The 26,359-nt window shown below is 47.7% G+C and overlaps 57 non-coding genes across 57 annotated transcripts; 7 read left to right on the top strand and 50 right to left on the bottom strand.

The window, feature by feature from the left end:
• Positions 1-19: 19 nt before the first annotated feature.
• Positions 20-91, bottom strand: trnap-ugg (transfer RNA proline (anticodon UGG)). The gene has a single exon. It is a non-coding gene; the product is annotated as a tRNA-Pro (tRNA).
• A 532-nt stretch (positions 92-623) lies between these two features.
• trnaa-agc (transfer RNA alanine (anticodon AGC)) lies at positions 624-696 on the top strand. Its single transcript has one exon. It is a non-coding gene; the product is annotated as a tRNA-Ala (tRNA).
• Positions 697-850: 154 nt separating this feature from the next.
• On the bottom strand, positions 851-922 carry trnaq-cug (transfer RNA glutamine (anticodon CUG)). The gene has a single exon. It is a non-coding gene; the product is annotated as a tRNA-Gln (tRNA).
• A 114-nt stretch (positions 923-1,036) lies between these two features.
• On the bottom strand, positions 1,037-1,108 carry trnaq-uug (transfer RNA glutamine (anticodon UUG)). The gene has a single exon. It is a non-coding gene; the product is annotated as a tRNA-Gln (tRNA).
• Positions 1,109-1,244: 136 nt separating this feature from the next.
• trnaf-gaa (transfer RNA phenylalanine (anticodon GAA)) lies at positions 1,245-1,317 on the bottom strand. The gene has a single exon. It is a non-coding gene; the product is annotated as a tRNA-Phe (tRNA).
• Positions 1,318-1,413: 96 nt separating this feature from the next.
• trnai-aau (transfer RNA isoleucine (anticodon AAU)) lies at positions 1,414-1,487 on the bottom strand. The gene has a single exon. It is a non-coding gene; the product is annotated as a tRNA-Ile (tRNA).
• A 97-nt stretch (positions 1,488-1,584) lies between these two features.
• trnap-ugg (transfer RNA proline (anticodon UGG)) lies at positions 1,585-1,656 on the bottom strand. The gene has a single exon. It is a non-coding gene; the product is annotated as a tRNA-Pro (tRNA).
• A 529-nt stretch (positions 1,657-2,185) lies between these two features.
• On the top strand, positions 2,186-2,258 carry trnaa-agc (transfer RNA alanine (anticodon AGC)). The gene has a single exon. It is a non-coding gene; the product is annotated as a tRNA-Ala (tRNA).
• Positions 2,259-2,412: 154 nt separating this feature from the next.
• On the bottom strand, positions 2,413-2,484 carry trnaq-cug (transfer RNA glutamine (anticodon CUG)). The gene has a single exon. It is a non-coding gene; the product is annotated as a tRNA-Gln (tRNA).
• Positions 2,485-2,598: 114 nt separating this feature from the next.
• trnaq-uug (transfer RNA glutamine (anticodon UUG)) lies at positions 2,599-2,670 on the bottom strand. The gene has a single exon. It is a non-coding gene; the product is annotated as a tRNA-Gln (tRNA).
• Positions 2,671-2,806: 136 nt separating this feature from the next.
• Positions 2,807-2,879, bottom strand: trnaf-gaa (transfer RNA phenylalanine (anticodon GAA)). The gene has a single exon. It is a non-coding gene; the product is annotated as a tRNA-Phe (tRNA).
• Positions 2,880-2,975: 96 nt separating this feature from the next.
• trnai-aau (transfer RNA isoleucine (anticodon AAU)) lies at positions 2,976-3,049 on the bottom strand. The gene has a single exon. It is a non-coding gene; the product is annotated as a tRNA-Ile (tRNA).
• Positions 3,050-3,146: 97 nt separating this feature from the next.
• On the bottom strand, positions 3,147-3,218 carry trnap-ugg (transfer RNA proline (anticodon UGG)). Its single transcript has one exon. It is a non-coding gene; the product is annotated as a tRNA-Pro (tRNA).
• Positions 3,219-3,974: 756 nt separating this feature from the next.
• On the bottom strand, positions 3,975-4,046 carry trnaq-cug (transfer RNA glutamine (anticodon CUG)). The gene has a single exon. It is a non-coding gene; the product is annotated as a tRNA-Gln (tRNA).
• Positions 4,047-4,368: 322 nt separating this feature from the next.
• Positions 4,369-4,441, bottom strand: trnaf-gaa (transfer RNA phenylalanine (anticodon GAA)). Its single transcript has one exon. It is a non-coding gene; the product is annotated as a tRNA-Phe (tRNA).
• Positions 4,442-4,537: 96 nt separating this feature from the next.
• Positions 4,538-4,611, bottom strand: trnai-aau (transfer RNA isoleucine (anticodon AAU)). The gene has a single exon. It is a non-coding gene; the product is annotated as a tRNA-Ile (tRNA).
• A 97-nt stretch (positions 4,612-4,708) lies between these two features.
• trnap-ugg (transfer RNA proline (anticodon UGG)) lies at positions 4,709-4,780 on the bottom strand. The gene has a single exon. It is a non-coding gene; the product is annotated as a tRNA-Pro (tRNA).
• A 10,288-nt stretch (positions 4,781-15,068) lies between these two features.
• On the bottom strand, positions 15,069-15,140 carry trnaq-cug (transfer RNA glutamine (anticodon CUG)). The gene has a single exon. It is a non-coding gene; the product is annotated as a tRNA-Gln (tRNA).
• A 114-nt stretch (positions 15,141-15,254) lies between these two features.
• On the bottom strand, positions 15,255-15,326 carry trnaq-uug (transfer RNA glutamine (anticodon UUG)). Its single transcript has one exon. It is a non-coding gene; the product is annotated as a tRNA-Gln (tRNA).
• Positions 15,327-15,462: 136 nt separating this feature from the next.
• trnaf-gaa (transfer RNA phenylalanine (anticodon GAA)) lies at positions 15,463-15,535 on the bottom strand. Its single transcript has one exon. It is a non-coding gene; the product is annotated as a tRNA-Phe (tRNA).
• A 96-nt stretch (positions 15,536-15,631) lies between these two features.
• Positions 15,632-15,705, bottom strand: trnai-aau (transfer RNA isoleucine (anticodon AAU)). The gene has a single exon. It is a non-coding gene; the product is annotated as a tRNA-Ile (tRNA).
• A 97-nt stretch (positions 15,706-15,802) lies between these two features.
• Positions 15,803-15,874, bottom strand: trnap-ugg (transfer RNA proline (anticodon UGG)). Its single transcript has one exon. It is a non-coding gene; the product is annotated as a tRNA-Pro (tRNA).
• A 528-nt stretch (positions 15,875-16,402) lies between these two features.
• trnaa-agc (transfer RNA alanine (anticodon AGC)) lies at positions 16,403-16,475 on the top strand. Its single transcript has one exon. It is a non-coding gene; the product is annotated as a tRNA-Ala (tRNA).
• Positions 16,476-16,629: 154 nt separating this feature from the next.
• Positions 16,630-16,701, bottom strand: trnaq-cug (transfer RNA glutamine (anticodon CUG)). The gene has a single exon. It is a non-coding gene; the product is annotated as a tRNA-Gln (tRNA).
• A 114-nt stretch (positions 16,702-16,815) lies between these two features.
• Positions 16,816-16,887, bottom strand: trnaq-uug (transfer RNA glutamine (anticodon UUG)). Its single transcript has one exon. It is a non-coding gene; the product is annotated as a tRNA-Gln (tRNA).
• A 136-nt stretch (positions 16,888-17,023) lies between these two features.
• Positions 17,024-17,096, bottom strand: trnaf-gaa (transfer RNA phenylalanine (anticodon GAA)). The gene has a single exon. It is a non-coding gene; the product is annotated as a tRNA-Phe (tRNA).
• Positions 17,097-17,192: 96 nt separating this feature from the next.
• On the bottom strand, positions 17,193-17,266 carry trnai-aau (transfer RNA isoleucine (anticodon AAU)). The gene has a single exon. It is a non-coding gene; the product is annotated as a tRNA-Ile (tRNA).
• Positions 17,267-17,363: 97 nt separating this feature from the next.
• trnap-ugg (transfer RNA proline (anticodon UGG)) lies at positions 17,364-17,435 on the bottom strand. The gene has a single exon. It is a non-coding gene; the product is annotated as a tRNA-Pro (tRNA).
• A 529-nt stretch (positions 17,436-17,964) lies between these two features.
• Positions 17,965-18,037, top strand: trnaa-agc (transfer RNA alanine (anticodon AGC)). The gene has a single exon. It is a non-coding gene; the product is annotated as a tRNA-Ala (tRNA).
• A 154-nt stretch (positions 18,038-18,191) lies between these two features.
• trnaq-cug (transfer RNA glutamine (anticodon CUG)) lies at positions 18,192-18,263 on the bottom strand. Its single transcript has one exon. It is a non-coding gene; the product is annotated as a tRNA-Gln (tRNA).
• Positions 18,264-18,585: 322 nt separating this feature from the next.
• trnaf-gaa (transfer RNA phenylalanine (anticodon GAA)) lies at positions 18,586-18,658 on the bottom strand. Its single transcript has one exon. It is a non-coding gene; the product is annotated as a tRNA-Phe (tRNA).
• Positions 18,659-18,754: 96 nt separating this feature from the next.
• On the bottom strand, positions 18,755-18,828 carry trnai-aau (transfer RNA isoleucine (anticodon AAU)). Its single transcript has one exon. It is a non-coding gene; the product is annotated as a tRNA-Ile (tRNA).
• A 97-nt stretch (positions 18,829-18,925) lies between these two features.
• trnap-ugg (transfer RNA proline (anticodon UGG)) lies at positions 18,926-18,997 on the bottom strand. Its single transcript has one exon. It is a non-coding gene; the product is annotated as a tRNA-Pro (tRNA).
• A 532-nt stretch (positions 18,998-19,529) lies between these two features.
• Positions 19,530-19,602, top strand: trnaa-agc (transfer RNA alanine (anticodon AGC)). Its single transcript has one exon. It is a non-coding gene; the product is annotated as a tRNA-Ala (tRNA).
• A 154-nt stretch (positions 19,603-19,756) lies between these two features.
• Positions 19,757-19,828, bottom strand: trnaq-cug (transfer RNA glutamine (anticodon CUG)). The gene has a single exon. It is a non-coding gene; the product is annotated as a tRNA-Gln (tRNA).
• A 114-nt stretch (positions 19,829-19,942) lies between these two features.
• Positions 19,943-20,014, bottom strand: trnaq-uug (transfer RNA glutamine (anticodon UUG)). The gene has a single exon. It is a non-coding gene; the product is annotated as a tRNA-Gln (tRNA).
• Positions 20,015-20,150: 136 nt separating this feature from the next.
• On the bottom strand, positions 20,151-20,223 carry trnaf-gaa (transfer RNA phenylalanine (anticodon GAA)). The gene has a single exon. It is a non-coding gene; the product is annotated as a tRNA-Phe (tRNA).
• A 96-nt stretch (positions 20,224-20,319) lies between these two features.
• On the bottom strand, positions 20,320-20,393 carry trnai-aau (transfer RNA isoleucine (anticodon AAU)). Its single transcript has one exon. It is a non-coding gene; the product is annotated as a tRNA-Ile (tRNA).
• Positions 20,394-20,490: 97 nt separating this feature from the next.
• On the bottom strand, positions 20,491-20,562 carry trnap-ugg (transfer RNA proline (anticodon UGG)). Its single transcript has one exon. It is a non-coding gene; the product is annotated as a tRNA-Pro (tRNA).
• Positions 20,563-21,318: 756 nt separating this feature from the next.
• Positions 21,319-21,390, bottom strand: trnaq-cug (transfer RNA glutamine (anticodon CUG)). Its single transcript has one exon. It is a non-coding gene; the product is annotated as a tRNA-Gln (tRNA).
• Positions 21,391-21,504: 114 nt separating this feature from the next.
• Positions 21,505-21,576, bottom strand: trnaq-uug (transfer RNA glutamine (anticodon UUG)). The gene has a single exon. It is a non-coding gene; the product is annotated as a tRNA-Gln (tRNA).
• Positions 21,577-21,712: 136 nt separating this feature from the next.
• trnaf-gaa (transfer RNA phenylalanine (anticodon GAA)) lies at positions 21,713-21,785 on the bottom strand. Its single transcript has one exon. It is a non-coding gene; the product is annotated as a tRNA-Phe (tRNA).
• Positions 21,786-21,881: 96 nt separating this feature from the next.
• Positions 21,882-21,955, bottom strand: trnai-aau (transfer RNA isoleucine (anticodon AAU)). The gene has a single exon. It is a non-coding gene; the product is annotated as a tRNA-Ile (tRNA).
• Positions 21,956-22,052: 97 nt separating this feature from the next.
• trnap-ugg (transfer RNA proline (anticodon UGG)) lies at positions 22,053-22,124 on the bottom strand. Its single transcript has one exon. It is a non-coding gene; the product is annotated as a tRNA-Pro (tRNA).
• A 529-nt stretch (positions 22,125-22,653) lies between these two features.
• trnaa-agc (transfer RNA alanine (anticodon AGC)) lies at positions 22,654-22,726 on the top strand. Its single transcript has one exon. It is a non-coding gene; the product is annotated as a tRNA-Ala (tRNA).
• A 154-nt stretch (positions 22,727-22,880) lies between these two features.
• trnaq-cug (transfer RNA glutamine (anticodon CUG)) lies at positions 22,881-22,952 on the bottom strand. Its single transcript has one exon. It is a non-coding gene; the product is annotated as a tRNA-Gln (tRNA).
• A 322-nt stretch (positions 22,953-23,274) lies between these two features.
• On the bottom strand, positions 23,275-23,347 carry trnaf-gaa (transfer RNA phenylalanine (anticodon GAA)). The gene has a single exon. It is a non-coding gene; the product is annotated as a tRNA-Phe (tRNA).
• A 96-nt stretch (positions 23,348-23,443) lies between these two features.
• trnai-aau (transfer RNA isoleucine (anticodon AAU)) lies at positions 23,444-23,517 on the bottom strand. Its single transcript has one exon. It is a non-coding gene; the product is annotated as a tRNA-Ile (tRNA).
• Positions 23,518-23,614: 97 nt separating this feature from the next.
• Positions 23,615-23,686, bottom strand: trnap-ugg (transfer RNA proline (anticodon UGG)). Its single transcript has one exon. It is a non-coding gene; the product is annotated as a tRNA-Pro (tRNA).
• A 532-nt stretch (positions 23,687-24,218) lies between these two features.
• On the top strand, positions 24,219-24,291 carry trnaa-agc (transfer RNA alanine (anticodon AGC)). The gene has a single exon. It is a non-coding gene; the product is annotated as a tRNA-Ala (tRNA).
• A 154-nt stretch (positions 24,292-24,445) lies between these two features.
• Positions 24,446-24,517, bottom strand: trnaq-cug (transfer RNA glutamine (anticodon CUG)). Its single transcript has one exon. It is a non-coding gene; the product is annotated as a tRNA-Gln (tRNA).
• Positions 24,518-24,631: 114 nt separating this feature from the next.
• On the bottom strand, positions 24,632-24,703 carry trnaq-uug (transfer RNA glutamine (anticodon UUG)). The gene has a single exon. It is a non-coding gene; the product is annotated as a tRNA-Gln (tRNA).
• Positions 24,704-24,839: 136 nt separating this feature from the next.
• Positions 24,840-24,912, bottom strand: trnaf-gaa (transfer RNA phenylalanine (anticodon GAA)). The gene has a single exon. It is a non-coding gene; the product is annotated as a tRNA-Phe (tRNA).
• A 96-nt stretch (positions 24,913-25,008) lies between these two features.
• On the bottom strand, positions 25,009-25,082 carry trnai-aau (transfer RNA isoleucine (anticodon AAU)). The gene has a single exon. It is a non-coding gene; the product is annotated as a tRNA-Ile (tRNA).
• A 97-nt stretch (positions 25,083-25,179) lies between these two features.
• On the bottom strand, positions 25,180-25,251 carry trnap-ugg (transfer RNA proline (anticodon UGG)). Its single transcript has one exon. It is a non-coding gene; the product is annotated as a tRNA-Pro (tRNA).
• A 756-nt stretch (positions 25,252-26,007) lies between these two features.
• Positions 26,008-26,079, bottom strand: trnaq-cug (transfer RNA glutamine (anticodon CUG)). The gene has a single exon. It is a non-coding gene; the product is annotated as a tRNA-Gln (tRNA).
• Positions 26,080-26,193: 114 nt separating this feature from the next.
• trnaq-uug (transfer RNA glutamine (anticodon UUG)) lies at positions 26,194-26,265 on the bottom strand. The gene has a single exon. It is a non-coding gene; the product is annotated as a tRNA-Gln (tRNA).
• Positions 26,266-26,359: the final 94 nt, after the last annotated feature.

Raw genomic sequence — 26,359 nt, forward strand, 5'->3', positions numbered from 1 at the left:
CAGGACCAAGCCTGACCACGGGCTCGTCCGGGATTTGAACCCGGGACCTCTCGCACCCAAAGCGAGAATCATACCCCTAGACCAACGAGCCACGCTCACGCAGCTGGCGCACCGCCGCCTGCCCTCGAGCGACGCTCTTCACGTGGCTTTGAATGCAGGGAGCATCCGGAAGTCTGCGCTTGTGGCAAAAAGCACCTCGATTTCTGAGAAACTTGTTTCTGCCCTGCTCTACTCACCCTGTTACGGTCCTCAGGTTTGCAGACTTACTTGACCGCAACAGTCACTTCTGATACAGGATCACAATCTTGTGAAAGCCAAGTGGATCGTTTGTAATAAAGCAACAACAACAACAAGAAAGCCCAAAAAACAACATTAAAAACACTGAATGAAACAAGCAAGCATTAGAAGAAATGAGTCTAAAAACAAACAAGTTGGCGGCGATCATAATAACCAATAGCAAAGAAGACAAATAGCAACAACAAAAGAAAGAAAAAATTAACTGCAATGGAAGAAATGACACACCTCGAGACAAGGTCAAAGGCAAAGGAATGAAAGTGGGCCTTTGAATGGATTCAATAATGGTGGTGGACCTAACAGGGAGAAGATTCTGACTTCTGCGGCCAGGGGAATTAGCTCAAATGGTAGAGCGCTCGCTTAGCATGCGAGAGGTAGCGGGATCGATGCCCGCATTCTCCAAAGGGCTCCTGCCCTTTTACGCGCACGTCCCCAAGGAGACAGACTGCGCTTTTTGCGGTGCGAAACGTACCCTCGCAGTTGCGTGAGCCTTTGGGGCCCACTGCTGTCAAAAGAATTTCTCAGAACGGGCCCTGCGCACATTCGTGGCAAAAGCAGGTCCCACCGAGATTTGAACTCGGATCGCTGGATTCAGAGTCCAGAGTGCTAACCATTACACCATGGAACCTTGACGAGAGAGGCCGCTGCTCAGAGGAAAGCAAAGAAGAAGTCGCTTACGGCTCACCAGCAACAAAAATAAAGTTGAGCCTTTTTTGTTTTTATCTGCCGCAAGAAGGCACGTAGGTTCCACCGAGATTTGAACTCGGATCGCTGGATTCAAAGTCCAGAGTGCTAACCGTTACACCATGGAACCACGAGCGCCTCTTTGACAGCTGACCTGGAGGTAGATAGTGTTGCGGCTAGGGGGAACCAGTCAGAGCGAGGGGTTGTATCCCAGTGAGTTTTGGTCACTGGCCACCCTCGACCAAAAGACAAAAGAAAGCTGCATCTGCCGAAACGCGGGATTGAACCAGGGACCTTTAGATCTTCAGTCTAACGCTCTCCCAACTGAGCTATTTCGGCCACATCCCCCTAGGGTTTGGTCTGCAGGGGTTTACGTGACACCACCCGTCGCTTTGAGAGAAGAGCAGAGACGAGCTAACAGAGAACAAAAGACGTTGGCCCGTACGGGGATCGAACCCGCGACCTTGGCGTTATTAGCACCACGCTCTAACCAACTGAGCTAACCGGCCTGGCTCCGGCCAGACGTCTGCCCAATTTCCCCAAAGTTTGCTGACTGCTCGTGGGCCCCTTAGCAGGCAGAAAAGCTTCAGGACCAAGCCTGACCACGGGCTCGTCCGGGATTTGAACCCGGGACCTCTCGCACCCAAAGCGAGAATCATACCCCTAGACCAACGAGCCACGCTCATGCAGCTGGCGCACCGCCGCCTGCCCTCGAGCGACGCTCTTCACGTGGCTTTGAATGCAGGGAGCATCCGGAAGTCTGCGCTTGTGGCAAAAAGCACCTCGATTTCTGAGAAACTTGTTTCTGCCCTGCTCTACTCACCCTGTTACGGTCCTCAGGGGTGCAGACTTACTTGACCGCAACAGTCACTTCTGATACAGGATCACAATCTTGTGAAAGCCAAGTGGATCGTTTGTAATAAAGCAACAACAACAAGAAAGCCCAAAAAACAACATTAAAAACACTGAATGAAACAAGCAAGCATTAGAAGAAATGAGTCTAAAAACAAACAAGTTGGCGGCGATCATAATAACCAAAAGCAAAGAAGACAAATAGCAACAACAAAAGAAAGAAAAAATTAACTGCAATGGAAGAAATGACACACCTCGAGACAAGGTCAAAGGCAAAGGAATGAAAGTGGGCCTTTGAATGGATTCAATAATGGTGGTGGACCTAACAGGGAGAAGATTCTGCCTTCTGCGGCCAGGGGAATTAGCTCAAATGGTAGAGCGCTCGCTTAGCATGCGAGAGGTAGCGGGATCGATGCCCGCATTCTCCAAAGGGCTCCTGCCCTTTTACGCGCACGTCCCCAAGGAGACAGACTGCGCTTTTTGCGGTGCGAAACGTACCCTCGCAGTTGCGTGAGCCTTTGGGGCCCACTGCTGTCAAAAGAATTTCTCAGAACGGGCCCTGCGCACATTCGTGGCAAAAGCAGGTCCCACCGAGATTTGAACTCGGATCGCTGGATTCAGAGTCCAGAGTGCTAACCATTACACCATGGAACCTTGACGAGAGAGGCCGCTGCTCAGAGGAAAACAAAGAAGAAGTCGCTTACGGCTCACCAGCAACAAAAACGAAGTTGAGCTTTTTTTGTTTTTATCTGCCGCAAGAAGGCACGTAGGTTCCACCGAGATTTGAACTCGGATCGCTGGATTCAAAGTCCAGAGTGCTAACCGTTACACCATGGAACCACGAGCGCCTCTTTGACAGCTGACCTGGAGGTAGATAGTGTTGCGGCTAGGGGGAACCAGTCAGAGCGAGGGGTTGTATCCCAGTGAGTTTTGGTCACTGGCCACCCTCGACCAAAAGACAAAAGAAAGCTGCATCTGCCGAAACGCGGGATTGAACCAGGGACCTTTAGATCTTCAGTCTAACGCTCTCCCAACTGAGCTATTTCGGCCACATCCACCTAGGGTTTGGTCTGCAGGGGTTTACGTGACACCACCCGTCGCTTTGAGAGAAGAGCAGAGACGAGCTAACAGAGAACAAAAGACGTTGGCCCGTACGGGGATCGAACCCGCGACCTTGGAGTTATTAGCACCACGCTCTAACCAACTGAGCTAACCGGCCTGGCTCCGGCCAGACATCTGCCCAATTTCCCCAAAGTTTGCTGACTGCTCGTGGGCCCCTTAGCAGGCAGAAAAGCTTCAGGACCAAGCCTGACCACGGGCTCGTCCGGGATTTGAACCCGGGACCTCTCGCACCCAAAGCGAGAATCATACCCCTAGACCAACGAGCCACGCTCACGCAGCTGGCGCACCGCCGCCTGCCCTCGAGCGACGCTCTTCACGTGGCTTTGAATGCAGGGAGCATCCGGAAGTCTGCGCTTGTGGCAAAAAGCACCTCGATTTCTGAGAAACTTGTTTCTGCCCTGCTCTACTCACCCTGTTACGGTCCTCAGGGGTGCAGACTTACTTGACCGCAACAGTCACTTCTGATACAGGATCACAATCTTGTGAAAGCCAAGTGGATCGTTTGTAATAAAGCAACAACAACAAGAAAGCCCAAAAAACAACATTAAAAACACTGAATGAAACAAGCAAGCATTAGAAGAAATGAGTCTAAAAACAAACAAGTTGGCGGCGATCATAATAACCAAAAGCAAAGAAGACAAATAGCAACAACAAAAGAAAGAAAAAATTAACTGCAATGGAAGAAATGACACACCTCGAGACAAGGTCAAAGGCAAAGGAATGAAAGTGGGCCTTTGAATGGATTCAATAATGGTGGTGGACCTAACAGGGAGAAGATTCTGCCTTCTGCTGCCAGGGGAATTAGCTCAAATGGTAGAGCGCTCGCTTAGCATGCGAGAGGTAGCGGGATGGATGCCCGCATTCTCCAAAGGGCTCCTGCCCTTTTACGCGCACGTCCCCAAGGAGACAGACTGCGCTTTTTGCGGTGCGAAACGTACCCTCGCAGTTGCGTGAGCCTTTGGGGCCCACTGCTGTCAAAAGAATTTCTCAGAACGGGCCCTGCGCACATTCGTGGCAAAAGCAGGTCCCACCGAGATTTGAACTCGGATCGCTGGATTCAGAGTCCAGAGTGCTAACCATTACACCATGGAACCTTGACGAGAGAGGCCGCTGCTCAGAGGAAAGCAAAGAAGAAGTCGCTTACGGCTCACCAGCAACAAAAATGAAGTTGAGCTTTTTTTGTTTTTATCTGCCGCAAGAAGGCACGTAGGTTCCACCGAGATTTGAACTCGGATCGCTGGATTCAATGTCCAGAGTGCTAACCGTTACAGCATGGAACCACGAGCGCCTCTTTGACAGCTGACCTGGAGGTAGATAGTGTTGCGGCTAGGGGGAACCAGTCAGAGCGAGGGGTTGTATCCCAGTGAGTTTTGGTCACTGGCCACCCTCGACCAAAAGACAAAAGAAAGCTGCATCTGCCGAAACGCGGGATTGAACCAGGGACCTTTAGATCTTCAGTCTAACGCTCTCCCAACTGAGCTATTTCGGCCACATCCCCCTAGGGTTTGGTCTGCAGGGGTTTACGTGACACCACCCGTCGCTTTGAGAGAAGAGCAGAGACGAGCTAACAGAGAACAAAAGACGTTGGCCCGTACGGGGATCGAACCCGCGACCTTGGCGTTATTAGCACCACGCTCTAACCAACTGAGCTAACCGGCCTGGCTCCGGCCAGACGTCTGCCCAATTTCCCCAAAGTTTGCTGACTGCTCGTGGGCCCCTTAGCAGGCAGAAAAGCTTCAGGACCAAGCCTGACCACGGGCTCGTCCGGGATTTGAACCCGGGACCTCTCGCACCCAAAGCGAGAATCATACCCCTAGACCAACGAGCCACGCTCATGCAGCTGGCGCACCGCCGCCTGCCCTCGAGCGACGCTCTTCACGTGGCTTTGAATGCAGGGAGCATCCGGAAGTCTGCGCTTGTGGCAAAAAGCACCTCGATTTCTGAGAAACTTGTTTCTGCCCTGCTCTACTCACCCTGTTACGGTCCTCAGGGGTGCAGACTTACTTGACCGCAACAGTCACTTCTGATACAGGATCACAATCTTGTGAAAGCCAAGTGGATCGTTTGTAATAAAGCAACAACAACAAGAAAGCCCAAAAAACAACATTAAAAACACTGAATGAAACAAGCAAGCATTAGAAGAAATGAGTCTAAAAACAAACAAGTTGGCGGCGATCACAATAACCAAAAGCAAAGAAGACAAATAGCAACAACAAAAGAAAGAAAAAATTAACTGCAATGGAAGAAATGACACACCTCGAGACAAGGTCAAAGGCAAAGGAATGAAAGTGGGCCTTTGAATGGATTCAATAATGGTGGTGGACCTAACAGGGAGAAGATTCTGCCTTCTGCGGCCAGGGGAATTAGCTCAAATGGTAGAGCGCTCGCTGCGCAAAAGAAGGAGCCCAATCTTTGAGCCCCCCCTCGCAAGCGAAAAAGACGCGAAAACGCAAGTGTGCCGACAAGTTTCCCCTGCAACAATATTCGGGCTATATTCCTGTGCGGTATGGATGAGTTTTAGTTACATGTGAAATACGTCACCCTCGGCGGGCTGGATTCGAACCCGCGGTCTGCGCGACTGAGTCGAAGTCCCGTTCTGAATCAAATGATTCGCGAATCGCGAAACTTGATCCGGTTGGACTGATTCGAAACAGTGAATCATCACGTTGACGCTTTACGTCGTATTAAAAACACGCCCCATCCCACCTTGTTTTTATTTTTATTTTATTTTTTACAAATCTCGCCCTAGACATAACATTATATTGATTGATATTTATTAATTTGTGTATGTTATTTTTAAAAGGCATATTACATGTTTATGTTTATGGTTAAATACGCGATCCGATTGGAGCGAATCGTCACGTTGACAGTTTCCGTCGTATTAAAACACGCCCCCATCCTCACCTGCTTTTTCCACAAATCGCGCCCTAGACATATCAATATGTTGATTGATATTTATTATTTTGTGAAAATAATTGTTTGGTAAATATGTATAAACATAAATGTATATGATATATGTTTATGGTTAAATAAGACGAATTAAAATGTTGATATGTTAAGTAGTTGATTTTATGTTTTATGTTAATTATGTTTATAATATTTTTAAAAGGCATATTACTTGTTTATGTTTAAATTAATGAATAAAATGTTTTCTCAAAGATTATTATTATTTTTTTTGTATATGTGGGACATGATTTGATGGATATCATTTATCAGATTTAATTTATCTGATCAAAAGACACTTTAAATGTTCAAATGTAAAATGTTTAATTTACATGAACATAATATACATACACATAATATATACAGAAAAGATATAATTTATTGAGGAGGATACAGTATTGAGGGGTATACAGGACAATATGAAAAAGTGGGCCCATGTAATATATTCAAAATATATACAAAAAAGACATATTTATTTTATTTATTGAGGGGTATACATGACAATATGAAGGAGTGGGCCCATGTAATAAAAACAAAATATATACAGGAACGATATTATTTATTGAGGAACATACCAGACAATATGAAAGAGAGGGCCCATGTAATATAAACAAAATATATACATTAAAAGATATTTATTAAGGAAGATTCCGGAAAATGGGAAAGAGTGGGCCCATGTAAAATACAAAATATATACAGAAAATACATTATTTATTGAGGAGGATACCGAACAATGTGAAAGAGTGGGCCCATGTAATATATACAAAATAGATACAGAAAACATTATTTTTTTGAGGAGAATACAGTATTGAGGATGATACTGAACAGTATAAAAGAGTGGGCACATGTAAACAAAATATATACAGAAAATATTGTCTTTATTGAGGAGGTTTATGTAGCTGGCGCTGTTCTGCCAACCATTCATCGAAAGATTTGCCATTTGAGGCACTCGGGCAAAATGTGGCATTGCCATACCGACTATGGCCAAACTCTTTCGTTTTGGGCTGCCCACATTTGCTGCATTTGTTAAAAGTAACCCCTCGCACATACTTTCTCTTGTGTACTCCACTTTCCTCCTCCAGGGCCCGTCGACGCCTGTTCCTCTGGGTGTAACGGGACACAGGAGCATCAGACGCAGGAGCAGGTGGAGCTGGGCCTGCACTCAATGTTGAAGGACCAGAAGAGGGGATCACCACTGACACAGTCATGTCCGGGTTAAGGACTAGTGTGCCTAACAATGACCCAGGTGCTGAAATGGGCTGCACTACTTCTGATGCTGTGGGGGCAGGTGCAATGGGGCACTGTGTGGTGGTGGTAGCAGCGGGCCGTCGACCTGGCCGCAGGATCGGAGCCTGTCCTTCCCGATTTGGCGGAAGGATAAATGGATGTTTTGGCCCTGATGTCGATGGTGCTTCATCCAATTTTTCCCTCGGCAGAGGAAGCTGCGTATCGGCCACAGCAATTGGGTCAGGTGAAGTCAGTCCCTGAGCGAGGACACTCATTTCCTGATTCTTCTGCCGCCGCTGAAACCTGACAATAAATTACTTGTATTATAAATATGTTTTAAGAAGTATTCATTTAATTTGAAGCATATAATGTGCCTTGCTTACCACTGAATGAGTGTCTTCTGGTTTAGCTCAAACAGCTGGATCATGGTTTCATCCATCAGCCTTGGACTGTTAAGCACCAGCTCTCGGATGTGGTGTTAATCGGTGAGGATTTTAGACCACCTGGGGGTGCAAACTCCAGCCTTCTTGGTCGGCGACTTGTGTAAAGCACACAGCTTTGTACAAATTGCCTCAACCAACCGACTGGTGTTGGGCCACTGTGCTGGACCCCCAGGATGTCCAATCAGACACCGTTTAACACTCTCCACACCCGGTGTGACTCCGGTCCGCTTCGGTGCTTTAAAGCGCCCATGTGTCAGCTGAGGCTGATGTCGAGGCTGATAGTTGACCCGCTGTTTGTCAGAGTCAGGGAGAGCTGTCCACAGCTGGATGACCTCTGTCACCTGCAGGTCAGTGAGGTAAGGAGCCTCACGAAATCCCACCAGGTAACCAGCCAGTTCCTGGACCTTGTCCCACCCAGCGATGCCATCGGGTCCAATGACTGCTCCCTAGTAAATGCAGATTTATGGTAATATAAGTGGAATAAAATGATATTGAAATTAAATAAAGCCCTTAAAGTGTCTTACCTGAGCCTCGTCGGAGAGACTGCCTTCAGTGTCGGACGGCTGTGACAGCACTGAAGGGGCAGGGGCAAGATGCTGTCCTTCTCCGCCAGATGATGTGGACGGCTCAGCCGGTGATGCCGGGGACTGAGGCAGAGGCAAAGATGAGGGGCTGTTTTTAAGATCACGGCAGGGGTCATCCTCATACAGCACTGGAACTGTGATGTCCTCCGTGATCTCTTCGTCAAACCCCTCATCTTGCAGGTCCTGGTCATCAACTGCCTCCACCAGCCTGTCTTCCTCCTCTGGGTTCTGGAGCACTGGAGTCAGTGTTTTGCCAGTCTGGCTGTAAAGGTACTCCATTCCCAGCAATTCACCTACAAGAATAAAATGGGAAAAAAGAAAGTGTTCTTAACATTTTGTCTAATACATTAAAGGCTAAATAGATAAAATAGTACAATGTATAAATGTGATCTCCCTGTTCATCCATGAATTTTTATGTTTTGCAAAAATAATTCAAATGATCTATAAAAAAAAAACATGAATTAATGAATTCTTGCCTGTATATGCTCCAGGAGGGCGATAGCGCTCATCCCAGGGCTTCCCGAAGACAGCTTGGCTAAGCCGGTCCACAGCCTCCCTCATGGCACAGCCATATGTCCGGATGGAGGATGCTCCTTTTATGGCGTCTTCCATCCGGTCATCATTCCAACGCATCAAGCCCTCAAGGAGATACGCTTGAAAATGCGCATCACTGGCACTGGTTCCTAAAAATTAAATAAACAAAAAAGTTTTGTACTACACATGAGGTGCTATGAGGTAACTGGTTACATGTAATAGAGTTACATAATTACAATACAATCACACAACACATGCATGCATATATTTAAGAAAAATATATGTATATATATTAAATATATTTATATATAATATAAATTATATGAATAATAAATATATACATGTAATTATTTTCAAATGTGTGTCTTTATTTATACATAATAAATACATATATTACACATATATTATATAAACAACTTTTGAATGTGAGTAATCGCAATTTAAATTACATTAAAAATTATAGTTACTAGTGACTTGTCAGGCAATACAGCTTTGTTAATGCTTATGACATCAGAAAAGAACTGTAGTATTACTGTAGAGTGTGACATTTATTCATGTGACATTACTTTAAAGTAATGGAAGCAGTTATAGTGCTTATATTTTTGACAAAAAAAATTGTAATCCGTATGTATGTAATACCTGGAATAAAACGGTTTAGGTGGAGGTGGAAAGACTCCAAGGAGGTAGAGCCACGGGCACACCTGTAGCAGCACAGCTCCACACCGCCCTTCTTCAGTGTCCCCTTCTTCATGTACAGCGGAAAGTTCTCTGGGTCTTGGATACACGGAACGTGCTTCCGCTGTTCCTTCCATATCTGCTGGATCCGTTCGTGATTCAGCAGAGGAACTCCCAGAGTGTCCTTCCCGTCCGCACTGTCGAACAGATCAATCAGTGACCCGATCAATCTGGTGGTCTCCTCCACCCCCCTGGTCCTCCTCCGGCAGTGCAGTGCCAACTCTCTCCGGGTAATGCGAGCACTGACCGCCCTTTCTGAGATGTGGCCAGTCTTCTTTGCCGCCAGCTCACCCTCCTTTGCACTGCGAAGTGCAGCCACATCCTCTGGATCCCACTGAAAGATGCACGTGGACAGACGGGCCATGAAGATCCCGTAGAGTGGATGAGCCTCTGTCGTGACACCTGCAGCAAATCGCCGCATGAAATGCCAGATGTCGAGGCGCACTTCAAGCTCGACCCACTCCGAGAACATCATCTTCACCTGACACTGGCCATGCTGACTGCAGCAATCTCTGTCCACGTACATCACTTTTGGGGCTGCCTGTCCTGCGTCCCGGTAGCGCTTCATCAGGCCAGCTGCCATGTGGTCCAGTCCATGTCCCTCGGCGGCTGTAAGCACAGAGACGAGGACTTGGCCGTGTTCATTCCCCACATTTGTGCACCAGGCAGCTGTACCTGAAGCAGCACCTGCGAGTTTCTTTGTGACCTATTGGGAAAAATAAAAGGGTGACAAAACTGTATTCATTGTGTATGCACATATATCCATATCTGGCAAATTTCTGGATATAAACAGGACTGTAATACCTTTTTAGTGGAGTCCATCTTGAGAACAGAGCCGCGGACAGATGTTATTTTGGCTTTGACCTCATGCAGTCGCCACAGAACATCCCTGGCGTACACGGCTAAGAGCCACTTAGGCTTAGGCAGGGCAGGTAAAAGGGGAGGCTCAGCAAATACAGGAGGCTGCACAAGGGAGGACCTTGTGAACGGTTCGCAGGCAGTCAGGTACTGCAGAACACGCTGTGTCCATGCCTCACTGTGCTGTTCCGTCAGCTTCTTGTACAGCTGAGTCACACTGTTGCCCAGTGTCCTCTCCCTCATCATCCTCAGCACCCGGTTGTCACATGAGTATCTAAGGAAACAACAATATAATCATGCAAATGCTTTGGTTGTAGAAAAAAACACACAAGATAAAAGAGCCTAATAATGAATGATTGTCATTATGAATTACCTGTATGTCAGCAAAGCTGGAAACTGACTGCGGTGGCCCATATCCAGCTGCCCTAAGATGTCCTCGGACCAGGCAGGATACTTCTTTTTGCAGCCTTTGCACTCCAGATACTCAGTGGCAAGGTCATACCACCCGTCGATGTCCAAAACCTTGCGCACGGTGCGGTAAAGTCCTGCTGCTGTTAGCCTGTGCCTACCACAGTCTGGGCGAACACAGACAAGAGGAAATAACCACATCTTCAGCGGCATCCACAAGAAAAGGGGCCGACAGAAGAAGAGGTCTGGTGAGGCGGGTGGCTGACTGTTAATTAAAGGGGGCTGAGGAGGATACCACCAAAGCTTCAGCTGGGACACTAGTTCTGGCTTGCCGGTTCGTGGGTTGGCCTTAAATAGTGTGTTCCGGATCCACTCATGCTGGAAAGGTGGAAGATGATCTTTCCAGTGGCCTGGGAGCTCAGCTGGTGGCTGATGATGTGGAGGATCTGGTGTTTTTGCTGTTTCCGCCAATGGAGACGGACCGGCACAGGCCTCTGAGTAAACAGTAACAAAAACAAAATAAGGATGGTATAAGGTTGGATTTGATAGAACTACGCCATAAATGCAGCCCACAAACAGCCTGCGAAGCAGTAATTTTGGAGGAGTGTTAATAATCGTTTTGAATATATTAAGGCATAACAGTGAAGAAAATGGTACTAGTGTTAAGAAGCAAAGAACACAGCGTACACTTTATTGATGTAAGAAAAATGGAATTAGTACAGTTCTTTGAGGATGAGAATCTGTTGTGATTAAGTAAGGAAAATGAGGTGTGATGAATTCAGTAATGATGCGCACAGACATGAAGCATGCACACATATACAATAAGGAAAAACTGTTCTTCTCATCATAAGAACAATGACTCTCCACCATCCTGTCTGCTCAGGGGGAGCTAAAGAGTGAGTGAGAGAGAATAGCAAGCAGTGTGAGAAAGTTATCTAGTGATTGTTTAACAACGGATAAGTTTAGAAACGCAAATAAATACACTGACACCTTTGGACATCCTTAACCTTTTGAAGAAATCCCACTTGAGGCATGATGTGACATAATTCTGTATTGTAAACAAAAATATTAAAAAAATTTGATTTTTATTTTTAATGCTTCCCATTGTATTTTCACAAAACATTCTTATAACATTTGTATTGGTGTCATATGCCACACCTGTATTCAGCTGTGCTTCACATTGTGATGCAGCAAATACCAGCTCCTCATCATCATCTTCAGCAGTGGAAACGGAAGTGCCTGGAGCACAAATGTTACAACTATTACTGTGACCAATACACAGAGACAAGTGTATGTAAGGTGGTGCTTACGTACCTGTAGCGAAAAGCTGTCTTCGGGCCAAAGTTTCTGCTGCTGGAGAAGGTAAAGTAGACTGCACTAATGGATCTGGAAACAGCAAGTGGACAGGTTTGCCATAACAATAAATGAATACGTGTACAATTTCTGTAGGGAAAACGTAATATTCACACTCCTACTCACAGTGTTTAACTGGTGACACGAGTTTTTTCGCCAGCTGTGAAGGAGACAAATGTTTGCCATGCGCCAACAGCGCTTTCACAGTGGCGGTCCGCTGTACACCAGTTCGGATGGCTGCAGGTGGAGGTGCAGAGGTACTGGAGGCTGCGGCTGGAGGTACAGAGGCACTGGAGGTTGCAGGTGGACGTGCAGGACGTACACTGGTGCCCACAGCAGAAGCCTGCCTTTTCAGGACATATGTCTTGAAAATGGCCATGTTGGTGTTTGGCCTGGCATCGGCCTTAACCAGGTACCTGATGAGGGCTTGGGCCTCCTTGCTTTGGTCCTCATAAACTTCCTTCATGGACCGGCCCTGGAAGTCACCAAACTCCACCATCAAGCAGCCCTGGTCTCCAGATGCTCGGGCTTCTGCTTGCATTTCCTGCTTCCTCTCATACTTCTCCACTTCTTCAGCCATCTCTCTGATATGAGAAGTGTACTGTAGGAAGAGCTGTTTATTTTCGGACAGGGGGGTTGTCTGCGCTGTCTCCTTGGAAATGCTGAGCACCAAATACACTGCGTACCCCAGAGAGTTTTCCAGGAGCCATCTAAATCTCTGGCCCTGGTACTTCCCAAACTGAAGTTTGCAGTGAGCCAGTACTAAAAACTGGTCACTGGGGTCTCCACCGTTTGTGCTGACAAAAGAACGGGCCTCTGCCAGCACCTGCTCCTTGGGTTTGGCCCTTCCCGACTCCATATTTTCAAGGCGCTTCGCCTCCTCCGATGGCGCCATGAGGAGCCGGCACGATGTTGCCGATTGGCGGCGAAAAAAGGGGTAAGCATACATTTTCTGTAATGAAGATCAGAAAGAGACTATTACCTCTAGCAAACTGAAAGATACCTATATGTTAAGTGTGTAATGATAATTTACCAAGCTACATGTAAACCATATTACTGTGGTAATAAACATGGACAGGAATCTGATATATGTACAAATATATGTAAAGTCAAATATGAAGTCTGAAATTTCCTTCTAGTAATAATTCTAGGCTCGGAGGAGGTCACTAGTATTATTACCAAATATAAGTAATATATATATAAGCAGAGCTGGGTAGTAACTGATTACATGTTATTTCATCTGAATTACATAACCAGAATCCAAAAATTAAGTACCTGTATTTAGATTAAAAAATATATATATTTTAAAATATTCCGAATCAGACTAAAGTTACTTTTTTTTATGCATTATATGATTTTATTTTAATTTAAATTTAATTTTTTTTTACACAATGACATTAAATTATTCCTAACTGATATATACTTCCTAATTCCTCTTTTTGATCTTTTAAATTTCTTTTCTAAAACAGCCTACTGCTTATATTCATAAAAAAAAGTCTTCCAGTTTTGTGGACACTCACACAAAGACCAGTCACTAGTCAGGTGGAGATACAGCATTTGACCACTGATTTACAAAAATCATTTCAGGTTTGCATAAAGTGTTTCAACATTGCATCAACTACTGATAAACACATTCATTTTTATTTGAAAGATCACACTGTAGATATTTTTAACCACCTTCAACAAAGGCTTTTGTCTTTCAAACACATTATCATGCACACATTTTAACTAATATATTTAATTAACATACTTAAATTGAATATTTTAATAATTATCACATTTTCATGTTCATTGGTCCTCTGATGAGGTTATGGTCACAAGACATGCAGGTAAACAAAAAGAATATATATCATTTTTGTGCATTTTTAATTGATTTTAAAATGATTTACTTTAATTTATTATTTTTATGGTTTAATTAATTAGTAGTTTTTTATTTAACTCCCTGCAGTTATTTCACAAACATGTGTTAAATGCACTTAGTGTTGTTAATAACAACAAATACAATCTATTTTCTTATTCTTTTTTTCAAGATTACCCTGTTTAAATCAATGTGAAAAACAAGTTAGGTCAAAAGTAATCTAAAAGTAACGTAAAAGTAGTCTGACTAACTTATATTACCTAAAATGTGTAATGTAACTGTTAATGGTTTAAATAACTAACTACAATTTGTCTTGTAACTTGGAATTAGTAACGAATTAACTTACAGTCATTACAGTTACAGTAAGTAAGTTACCCAGCTCTCTGTCTCTCTACATATATAAGTAAATAAATATTTTAATATTAGTATTCTTTTCTTCGCACACAATACACACATAGTAATGTAGGCTAATTAGGACTGTCGATGATTTTAACCTATCTGATCAGTAGCGACATGTTTTGTTCTGTATTTATCATTTAAAAAGTTACAGGTTCGCAAATACTTCAGAAAACGTGTGCTATACATGCATTGGCACGTTCTATTTTCCAAAAATACACACTATTTATGAACAAATAACGATATTAAATTATATTTAAAAATGAAGTACACCTTAGCCTTACCTATTGCAAAGATCGATGACAATAATAAACGGTCGCAGCGATTGGTCAAAAGTGAGCCACGGGAGAGTAACGCGATTGGTCAAAAGTGAGCCACGGGAGAGAAACGCGATTGATCAAAAGTAAGCCCCAGAGAGAAACGCGATTGGTCAAAAGTAAGCCCAGGAGAGAAACGTGATTGGTCAAAAGTAAGCCCAGGAGAGAAACGTGATTGGTCAAAAGTAAGCCCAGGAAAGAAACGCGATTGGCTCATGTGGGCTTACTTTGGGCTTACTTTGGCTCAATCGGTGGGATGCAGTAGGCGCAAGCGAGAGGTAGCGGGATCGATGCCCGCATTCTCCAAAGGGCTCCTGCCCTTTTACGCGCACGTCCCCAAGGAGACAGACTGCGCTTTTTGCGGTGCGAAACGTACCCTCGCAGTTGCGTGAGCCTTTGGGGCCCACTGCTGTCAAAAGAATTTCTCAGAACGGGCCCTGCGCACATTCGTGGCAAAAGCAGGTCCCACCGAGATTTGAACTCGGATCGCTGGATTCAGAGTCCAGAGTGCTAACCATTACACCATGGAACCTTGACGAGAGAGGCCGCTGCTCAGAGGAAAACAAAGAAGAAGTCGCTTACGGCTCACCAGCAACAAAAACGAAGTTGAGCTTTTTTTGTTTTTATCTGCCGCAAGAAGGCACGTAGGTTCCACCGAGATTTGAACTCGGATCGCTGGATTCAAAGTCCAGAGTGCTAACCGTTACACCATGGAACCACGAGCGCCTCTTTGACAGCTGACCTGGAGGTAGATAGTGTTGCGGCTAGGGGGAACCAGTCAGAGCGAGGGGTTGTATCCCAGTGAGTTTTGGTCACTGGCCACCCTCGACCAAAAGACAAAAGAAAGCTGCATCTGCCGAAACCCGGGATTGAACCAGGGACCTTTAGATCTTCAGTCTAACGCTCTCCCAACTGAGCTATTTCGGCCACATCCACCTAGGGTTTGGTCTGCAGGGGTTTACGTGACACCACCCGTCGCTTTGAGAGAAGAGCAGAGACGAGCTAACAGAGAACAAAAGACGTTGGCCCGTACGGGGATCGAACCCGCGACCTTGGAGTTATTAGCACCACGCTCTAACCAACTGAGCTAACCGGCCTGGCTCCGGCCAGATGTCTGCCCAATTTCCCCAAAGTTTGCTGACTGCTCGTGGGCCCCTTAGCAGGCAGAAAAGCTTCAGGACCAAGCCTGACCACGGGCTCGTCCGGGATTTGAACCCGGGACCTCTCGCACCCAAAGCGAGAATCATACCCCTAGACCAACGAGCCACGCTCATGCAGCTGGCGCACCGCCGCCTGCCCTCGAGCGACGCTCTTCACGTGGCTTTGAATGCAGGGAGCATCCGGAAGTCTGCGCTTGTGGCAAAAAGCACCTCGATTTCTGAGAAACTTGTTTCTGCCCTGCTCTACTCACCCTGTTACGGTCCTCAGGGGTGCAGACTTACTTGACCGCAACAGTCACTTCTGATACAGGATCACAATCTTGTGAAAGCCAAGTGGATCGTTTGTAATAAAGCAACAACAACAAGAAAGCCCAAAAAACAACATTAAAAACACTGAATGAAACAAGCAAGCATTAGAAGAAATGAGTCTAAAAACAAACAAGTTGGCGGCGATCATAATAACCAAAAGCAAAGAAGACAAATAGCAACAACAAAAAAAGAAAAAATTAACTGCAATGGAAGAAATGACACACCTCGAGACAAGGTCAAAGGCAAAGGAATGAAAGTGGGCCTTTGAATGGATTCAATAATGGTGGTGGACCTAACAGGGAGAAGATTCTGCCTTCTGCGGCCAGGGGAATTAGCTCAAATGGTAGAGCGCTCGCTTAGCATGCGAGAGGTAGCGGGATCGATGCCCGCATTCTCCAAAGGGCTCCTGCCCTTTTACGCGCACGTCCCCAAGGAGACAGACTGCGCTTTTTGCGGTGCGAAACGTACCCTCGCAGTTGCGTGAGCCTTTGGGGCCCACTGCTGTCAAAAGAATTTCTCAGAACGGGCCCTGCGCACATTCGTGGCAAAAGCAGGTCCCACCGAGATTTGAACTCGGATCGCTGGATTCAGAGTCCAGAGTGCTAACCATTACACCATGGAACCTTGACGAGAGAGGCCGCTGCTCAGAGGAAAACAAAGAAGAAGTCGCTTACGGCTCACCAGCAACAAAAACGAAGTTGAGCTTTTTTTGTTTTTATCTGCCGCAAGAAGGCACGTAGGTTCCACCGAGATTTGAACTCGGATCGCTGGATTCAAAGTCCAGAGTGCTAACCGTTACACCATGGAACCACGAGCGCCTCTTTGACAGCTGACCTGGAGGTAGATAGTGTTGCGGCTAGGGGGAACCAGTCAGAGCGAGGGGTTGTATCCCAGTGAGTTTTGGTCACTGGCCACCCTCGACCAAAAGACAAAAGAAAGCTGCATCTGCCGAAACCCGGGATTGAACCAGGGACCTTTAGATCTTCAGTCTAACGCTCTCCCAACTGAGCTATTTCGGCCACATCCACCTAGGGTTTGGTCTGCAGGGGTTTACGTGACACCACCCGTCGCTTTGAGAGAAGAGCAGAGACGAGCTAACAGAGAACAAAAGACGTTGGCCCGTACGGGGATCGAACCCGCGACCTTGGAGTTATTAGCACAACGCTCTAACCAACTGAGCTAACCGGCCTGGCTCCGGCCAGACATCTGCCCAATTTCCCCAAAGTTTGCTGACTGCTCGTGGGCCCCTTAGCAGGCAGAAAAGCTTCAGGACCAAGCCTGACCACGGGCTCGTCCGGGATTTGAACCCGGGACCTCTCGCACCCAAAGCGAGAATCATACCCCTAGACCAACGAGCCACGCTCACGCAGCTGGCGCACCGCCGCCTGCCCTCGAGCGACGCTCTTCACGTGGCTTTGAATGCAGGGAGCATCCGGAAGTCTGCGCTTGTGGCAAAAAGCACCTCGATTTCTGAGAAACTTGTTTCTGCCCTGCTCTACTCACCCTGTTACGGTCCTCAGGGGTGCAGACTTACTTGACCGCAACAGTCACTTCTGATACAGGATCACAATCTTGTGAAAGCCAAGTGGATCGTTTGTAATAAAGCAACAACAACAAGAAAGCCCAAAAAACAACATTAAAAACACTGAATGAAACAAGCAAGCATTAGAAGAAATGAGTCTAAAAACAAACAAGTTGGCGGCGATCATAATAACCAAAAGCAAAGAAGACAAATAGCAACAACAAAAGAAAGAAAAAATTAACTGCAATGGAAGAAATGACACACCTCGAGACAAGGTCAAAGGCAAAGGAATGAAAGTGGGCCTTTGAATGGATTCAATAATGGTGGTGGACCTAACAGGGAGAAGATTCTGCCTTCTGCGGCCAGGGGAATTAGCTCAAATGGTAGAGCGCTCGCTTAGCATGCGAGAGGTAGCGGGATCGATGCCCGCATTCTCCAAAGGGCTCCTGCCCTTTTACGCGCACGTCCCCAAGGAGACAGACTGCGCTTTTTGCGGTGCGAAACGTACCCTCGCAGTTGCGTGAGCCTTTGGGGCCCACTGCTGTCAAAAGAATTTCTCAGAACGGGCCCTGCGCACATTCGTGGCAAAAGCAGGTCCCACCGAGATTTGAACTCGGATCGCTGGATTCAGAGTCCAGAGTGCTAACCATTACACCATGGAACCTTGACGAGAGAGGCCGCTGCTCAGAGGAAAACAAAGAAGAAGTCGCTTACGGCTCACCAGCAACAAAAACGAAGTTGAGCTTTTTTTGTTTTTATCTGCCGCAAGAAGGCACGTAGGTTCCACCGAGATTTGAACTCGGATCGCTGGATTTAAAGTCCAGAGTGCTAACCGTTACACCATGGAACCACGAGCACCTCTTTGACAGCTGACCTGGAGGTAGATAGTGTTGCGGCTAGGGGGAACCAGTCAGAGCGAGGGGTTGTATCCCAGTGAGTTTTGGTCACTGGCCACCCTCGACCAAAAGACAAAAGAAAGCTGCATCTGCCGAAACCCGGGATTGAACCAGGGACCTTTAGATCTTCAGTCTAACGCTCTCCCAACTGAGCTATTTCGGCCACATCCACCTAGGGTTTGGTCTGCAGGGGTTTACGTGACACCACCCGTCGCTTTGAGAGAAGAGCAGAGACGAGCTAACAGAGAACAAAAGACGTTGGCCCGTACGGGGATCGAACCCGCGACCTTGGCGTTATTAGCACCACGCTCTAACCAACTGAGCTAACCGGCCTGGCTCCGGCCAGACATCTGCCCAATTTCCCCAAAGTTTGCTGACTGCTCGTGGGCCCCTTAGCAGGCAGAAAAGCTTCAGGACCAAGCCTGACCACGGGCTCGTCCGGGATTTGAACCCGGGACCTCTCGCACCCAAAGCGAGAATCATACCCCTAGACCAACGAGCCACGCTCACGCAGCTGGCGCACCGCCGCCTGCCCTCGAGCGACGCTCTTCACGTGGCTTTGAATGCAGGGAGCATCCGGAAGTCTGCGCTTGTGGCAAAAAGCACCTCGATTTCTGAGAAACTTGTTTCTGCCCTGCTCTACTCACCCTGTTACGGTCCTCAGGTTTGCAGACTTACTTGACCGCAACAGTCACTTCTGATACAGGATCACAATCTTGTGAAAGCCAAGTGGATCGTTTGTAATAAAGCAACAACAACAACAAGAAAGCCCAAAAAACAACATTAAAAACACTGAATGAAACAAGCAAGCATTAGAAGAAATGAGTCTAAAAACAAACAAGTTGGCGGCGATCATAATAACCAATAGCAAAGAAGACAAATAGCAACAACAAAAGAAAGAAAAAATTAACTGCAATGGAAGAAATGACACACCTCGAGACAAGGTCAAAGGCAAAGGAATGAAAGTGGGCCTTTGAATGGATTCAATAATGGTGGTGGACCTAACAGGGAGAAGATTCTGACTTCTGCGGCCAGGGGAATTAGCTCAAATGGTAGAGCGCTCGCTTAGCATGCGAGAGGTAGCGGGATCGATGCCCGCATTCTCCAAAGGGCTCCTGCCCTTTTACGCGCACGTCCCCAAGGAGACAGACTGCGCTTTTTGCGGTGCGAAACGTACCCTCGCAGTTGCGTGAGCCTTTGGGGCCCACTGCTGTCAAAAGAATTTCTCAGAACGGGCCCTGCGCACATTCGTGGCAAAAGCAGGTCCCACCGAGATTTGAACTCGGATCGCTGGATTCAGAGTCCAGAGTGCTAACCATTACACCATGGAACCTTGACGAGAGAGGCCGCTGCTCAGAGGAAAGCAAAGAAGAAGTCGCTTACGGCTCACCAGCAACAAAAATAAAGTTGAGCCTTTTTTGTTTTTATCTGCCGCAAGAAGGCACGTAGGTTCCACCGAGATTTGAACTCGGATCGCTGGATTCAAAGTCCAGAGTGCTAACCGTTACACCATGGAACCACGAGCGCCTCTTTGACAGCTGACCTGGAGGTAGATAGTGTTGCGGCTAGGGGGAACCAGTCAGAGCGAGGGGTTGTATCCCAGTGAGTTTTGGTCACTGGCCACCCTCGACCAAAAGACAAAAGAAAGCTGCATCTGCCGAAACGCGGGATTGAACCAGGGACCTTTAGATCTTCAGTCTAACGCTCTCCCAACTGAGCTATTTCGGCCACATCCCCCTAGGGTTTGGTCTGCAGGGGTTTACGTGACACCACCCGTCGCTTTGAGAGAAGAGCAGAGACGAGCTAACAGAGAACAAAAGATGTTGGCCCGTACGGGGATCGAACCCGCGACCTTGGCGTTATTAGCACCACGCTCTAACCAACTGAGCTAACCGGCCTGGCTCCGGCCAGACGTCTGCCCAATTTCCCCAAAATTTGCTGACTGCTCGTGGGCCCCTTAGCAGGCAGAAAAGCTTCAGGACCAAGCCTGACCACGGGCTCGTCCGGGATTTGAACCCGGGACCTCTCGCACCCAAAGCGAGAATCATACCCCTAGACCAACGAGCCACGCTCACGCAGCTGGCGCACCGCCGCCTGCCCTCGAGCGACGCTCTTCACGTGGCTTTGAATGCAGGGAGCATCCGGAAGTCTGCGCTTGTGGCAAAAAGCACCTCGATTTCTGAGAAACTTGTTTCTGCCCTGCTCTACTCACCCTGTTACGGTCCTCAGGGGTGCAGACTTACTTGACCGCAACAGTCACTTCTGATACAGGATCACAATCTTGTGAAAGCCAAGTGGATCGTTTGTAATAAAGCAACAACAACAAGAAAGCCCAAAAAACAACATTAAAAACACTGAATGAAACAAGCAAGCATTAGAAGAAATGAGTCTAAAAACAAACAAGTTGGCGGCGATCATAATAACCAAAAGCAAAGAAGACAAATAGCAACAACAAAAGAAAGAAAAAATTAACTGCAATGGAAGAAATGACACACCTCGAGACAAGGTCAAAGGCAAAGGAATGAAAGTGGGCCTTTGAATGGATTCAATAATGGTGGTGGACCTAACAGGGAGAAGATTCTGCCTTCTGCTGCCAGGGGAATTAGCTCAAATGGTAGAGCGCTCGCTTAGCATGCGAGAGGTAGCGGGATGGATGCCCGCATTCTCCAAAGGGCTCCTGCCCTTTTACGCGCACGTCCCCAAGGAGACAGACTGCGCTTTTTGCGGTGCGAAACGTACCCTCGCAGTTGCGTGAGCCTTTGGGGCCCACTGCTGTCAAAAGAATTTCTCAGAACGGGCCCTGCGCACATTCGTGGCAAAAGCAGGTCCCACCGAGATTTGAACTCGGATCGCTGGATTCAGAGTCCAGAGTGCTAACCATTACACCATGGAACCTTGACGAGAGAGGCCGCTGCTCAGAGGAAAACAAAGAAGAAGTCGCTTACGGCTCACCAGCAACAAAAACGAAGTTGAGCTTTTTTTGTTTTTATCTGCCGCAAGAAGGCACGTAGGTTCCACCGAGATTTGAACTCGGATCGCTGGATTCAAAGTCCAGAGTGCTAACCGTTACACCATGGAACCACGAGCGCCTCTTTGACAGCTGACCTGGAGGTAGATAGTGTTGCGGCTAGGGGGAACCAGTCAGAGCGAGGGGTTGTATCCCAGTGAGTTTTGGTCACTGGCCACCCTCGACCAAAAGACAAAAGAAAGCTGCATCTGCCGAAACCCGGGATTGAACCAGGGACCTTTAGATCTTCAGTCTAACGCTCTCCCAACTGAGCTATTTCGGCCACATCCACCTAGGGTTTGGTCTGCAGGGGTTTACGTGACACCACCCGTCGCTTTGAGAGAAGAGCAGAGACGAGCTAACAGAGAACAAAAGACGTTGGCCCGTACGGGGATCGAACCCGCGACCTTGGAGTTATTAGCACAACGCTCTAACCAACTGAGCTAACCGGCCTGGCTCCGGCCAGACATCTGCCCAATTTCCCCAAAGTTTGCTGACTGCTCGTGGGCCCCTTAGCAGGCAGAAAAGCTTCAGGACCAAGCCTGACCACGGGCTCGTCCGGGATTTGAACCCGGGACCTCTCGCACCCAAAGCGAGAATCATACCCCTAGACCAACGAGCCACGCTCACGCAGCTGGCGCACCGCCGCCTGCCCTCGAGCGACGCTCTTCACGTGGCTTTGAATGCAGGGAGCATCCGGAAGTCTGCGCTTGTGGCAAAAAGCACCTCGATTTCTGAGAAACTTGTTTCTGCCCTGCTCTACTCACCCTGTTACGGTCCTCAGGGGTGCAGACTTACTTGACCGCAACAGTCACTTCTGATACAGGATCACAATCTTGTGAAAGCCAAGTGGATCGTTTGTAATAAAGCAACAACAACAAGAAAGCCCAAAAAACAACATTAAAAACACTGAATGAAACAAGCAAGCATTAGAAGAAATGAGTCTAAAAACAAACAAGTTGGCGGCGATCATAATAACCAAAAGCAAAGAAGACAAATAGCAACAACAAAAGAAAGAAAAAATTAACTGCAATGGAAGAAATGACACACCTCGAGACAAGGTCAAAGGCAAAGGAATGAAAGTGGGCCTTTGAATGGATTCAATAATGGTGGTGGACCTAACAGGGAGAAGATTCTGCCTTCTGCGGCCAGGGGAATTAGCTCAAATGGTAGAGCGCTCGCTTAGCATGCGAGAGGTAGCGGGATCGATGCCCGCATTCTCCAAAGGGCTCCTGCCCTTTTACGCGCACGTCCCCAAGGAGACAGACTGCGCTTTTTGCGGTGCGAAACGTACCCTCGCAGTTGCGTGAGCCTTTGGGGCCCACTGCTGTCAAAAGAATTTCTCAGAACGGGCCCTGCGCACATTCGTGGCAAAAGCAGGTCCCACCGAGATTTGAACTCGGATCGCTGGATTCAGAGTCCAGAGTGCTAACCATTACACCATGGAACCTTGACGAGAGAGGCCGCTGCTCAGAGGAAAACAAAGAAGAAGTCGCTTACGGCTCACCAGCAACAAAAACGAAGTTGAGCTTTTTTTGTTTTTATCTGCCGCAAGAAGGCACGTAGGTTCCACCGAGATTTGAACTCGGATCGCTGGATTTAAAGTCCAGAGTGCTAACCGTTACACCATGGAACCACGAGCACCTCTTTGACAGCTGACCTGGAGGTAGATAGTGTTGCGGCTAGGGGGAACCAGTCAGAGCGAGGGGTTGTATCCCAGTGAGTTTTGGTCACTGGCCACCCTCGACCAAAAGACAAAAGAAAGTTGCATCTGCCGAAACCCGGGATTGAACCAGGGACCTTTAGATCTTCAGTCTAACGCTCTCCCAACTGAGCTATTTCGGCCACATCCACCTAGGGTTTGGTCTGCAGGGGTTTACGTGACACCACCCGTCGCTTTGAGAGAAGAGCAGAGACGAGCTAACAGAGAACAAAAGACGTTGGCCCGTACGGGGATCGAACCCGCGACCTTGGCGTTATTAGCACCACGCTCTAACCAACTGAGCTAACCGGCCTGGCTCCGGCCAGACATCTGCCCAATTTCCCCAAAGTTTGCTGACTGCTCGTGGGCCCCTTAGCAGGCAGAAAAGCTTCAGGACCAAGCCTGACCACGGGCTCGTCCGGGATTTGAACCCGGGACCTCTCGCACCCAAAGCGAGAATCATACCCCTAGACCAACGAGCCACGCTCACGCAGCTGGCGCACCGCCGCCTGCCCTCGAGCGACGCTCTTCACGTGGCTTTGAATGCAGGGAGCATCCGGAAGTCTGCGCTTGTGGCAAAAAGCACCTCGATTTCTGAGAAACTTGTTTCTGCCCTGCTCTACTCACCCTGTTACGGTCCTCAGGTTTGCAGACTTACTTGACCGCAACAGTCACTTCTGATACAGGATCACAATCTTGTGAAAGCCAAGTGGATCGTTTGTAATAAAGCAACAACAACAACAAGAAAGCCCAAAAAACAACATTAAAAACACTGAATGAAACAAGCAAGCATTAGAAGAAATGAGTCTAAAAACAAACAAGTTGGCGGCGATCATAATAACCAATAGCAAAGAAGACAAATAGCAACAACAAAAGAAAGAAAAAATTAACTGCAATGGAAGAAATGACACACCTCGAGACAAGGTCAAAGGCAAAGGAATGAAAGTGGGCCTTTGAATGGATTCAATAATGGTGGTGGACCTAACAGGGAGAAGATTCTGACTTCTGCGGCCAGGGGAATTAGCTCAAATGGTAGAGCGCTCGCTTAGCATGCGAGAGGTAGCGGGATCGATGCCCGCATTCTCCAAAGGGCTCCTGCCCTTTTACGCGCACGTCCCCAAGGAGACAGACTGCGCTTTTTGCGGTGCGAAACGTACCCTCGCAGTTGCGTGAGCCTTTGGGGCCCACTGCTGTCAAAAGAATTTCTCAGAACGGGCCCTGCGCACATTCGTGGCAAAAGCAGGTCCCACCGAGATTTGAACTCGGATCGCTGGATTCAGAGTCCAGAGTGCTAACCATTACACCATGGAACCTTGACGAGAGAGGCCGCTGCTCAGAGGAAAGCAAAGAAGAAGTCGCTTACGGCTCACCAGCAACAAAAATAAAGTTGAGCCTTTTTTGTTTTTATCTGCCGCAAGAAGGCACGTAGGTTCCACCAAGATTTGAACTCGGATCGCTGGATTCAAAGTCCAGAGTGCTAACCGTTACACCATGGAACCACGAGCGCCTCTTTGACAGCTGACCTGGAGGTAGATAGTGTTGCGGCTAGGGGGAACCAGTCAGAGCGAGGGGTTGTATCCCAGTGAGTTTTGGTCACTGGCCACCCTCGACCAAAAGACAAAAGAAAGCTGCATCTGCCGAAACGCGGGATTGAACCAGGGACCTTTAGATCTTCAGTCTAACGCTCTCCCAACTGAGCTATTTCGGCCACATCCCCCTAGGGTTTGGTCTGCAGGGGTTTACGTGACACCACCCGTCGCTTTGAGAGAAGAGCAGAGACGAGCTAACAGAGAACAAAAGACGTTGGCCCGTACGGGGATCGAACCCGCGACCTTGGCGTTATTAGCACCACGCTCTAACCAACTGAGCTAACCGGCCTGGCTCCGGCCAGACGTCTGCCCAATTTCCCCAAAATTTGCTGACTGCTCGTGGGCCCCTTAGCAGGCAGAAAAGCTTCAGGACCAAGCCTGACCACGGGCTCGTCCGGGATTTGAACCCGGGACCTCTCGCACCCAAAGCGAGAATCATACCCCTAGACCAACGAGCCACGCTCACGCAGCTGGCGCACCGCCGCCTGCCCTCGAGCGACGCTCTTCACGTGGCTTTGAATGCAGGGAGCATCCGGAAGTCTGCGCTTGTGGCAAAAAGCACCTCGATTTCTGAGAAACTTGTTTCTGCCCTGCTCTACTCACCCTGTTACGGTCCTCAGGGGTGCAGACTTACTTGACCGCAACAGTCACTTCTGATACAGGATCACAATCTTGTGAAAGCCAAGTGGATCGTTTGTAATAAAGCAACAACAACAAGAAAGCCCAAAAAACAACATTAAAAACACTGAATGAAACAAGCAAGCATTAGAAGAAATGAGTCTAAAAACAAACAAGTTGGCGGCGATCATAATAACCAAAAGCAAAGAAGACAAATAGCAACAACAAAAGAAAGAAAAAATTAACTGCAATGGAAGAAATGACACACCTCGAGACAAGGTCAAAGGCAAAGGAATGAAAGTGGGCCTTTGAATGGATTCAATAATGGTGGTGGACCTAACAGGGAGAAGATTCTGCCTTCTGCTGCCAGGGGAATTAGCTCAAATGGTAGAGCGCTCGCTTAGCATGCGAGAGGTAGCGGGATGGATGCCCGCATTCTCCAAAGGGCTCCTGCCCTTTTACGCGCACGTCCCCAAGGAGACAGACTGCGCTTTTTGCGGTGCGAAACGTACCCTCGCAGTTGCGTGAGCCTTTGGGGCCCACTGCTGTCAAAAGAATTTCTCAGAACGGGCCCTGCGCACATTCGTGGCAAAAGCAGGTCCCACCGAGATTTGAACTCGGATCGCTGGATTCAGAGTCCAGAGTGCTAACCATTACACCATGGAACCTTGACGAGAGAGGCCGCTGCTCAGAGGAAAGCAAAGAAGAAGTCGCTTACGGCTCACCAGCAACAAAAATGAAGTTGAGCTTTTTTTGTTTTTATCTGCCGCAAGAAGGCACGTAGGTTCCACCGAGATTTGAACTCGGATCGCTGGATTCAAAGTCCAGAGTGCTAACCGTTACACCATGGAACCACGAGCGCCTCTTTGACAGCTGACCTGGAGGTAGATAGTGTTGCGGCTAGGGGGAACCAGTCAGAGCGAGGGGTTGTATCCCAGTGAGTTTTGG

The sequence above is a fragment of the Garra rufa genome, chromosome 21 (genome assembly GCF_049309525.1).
Source record: "Garra rufa chromosome 21, GarRuf1.0, whole genome shotgun sequence".
NCBI classification, from domain to species: Eukaryota; Metazoa; Chordata; class Actinopteri; order Cypriniformes; family Cyprinidae; genus Garra; species Garra rufa.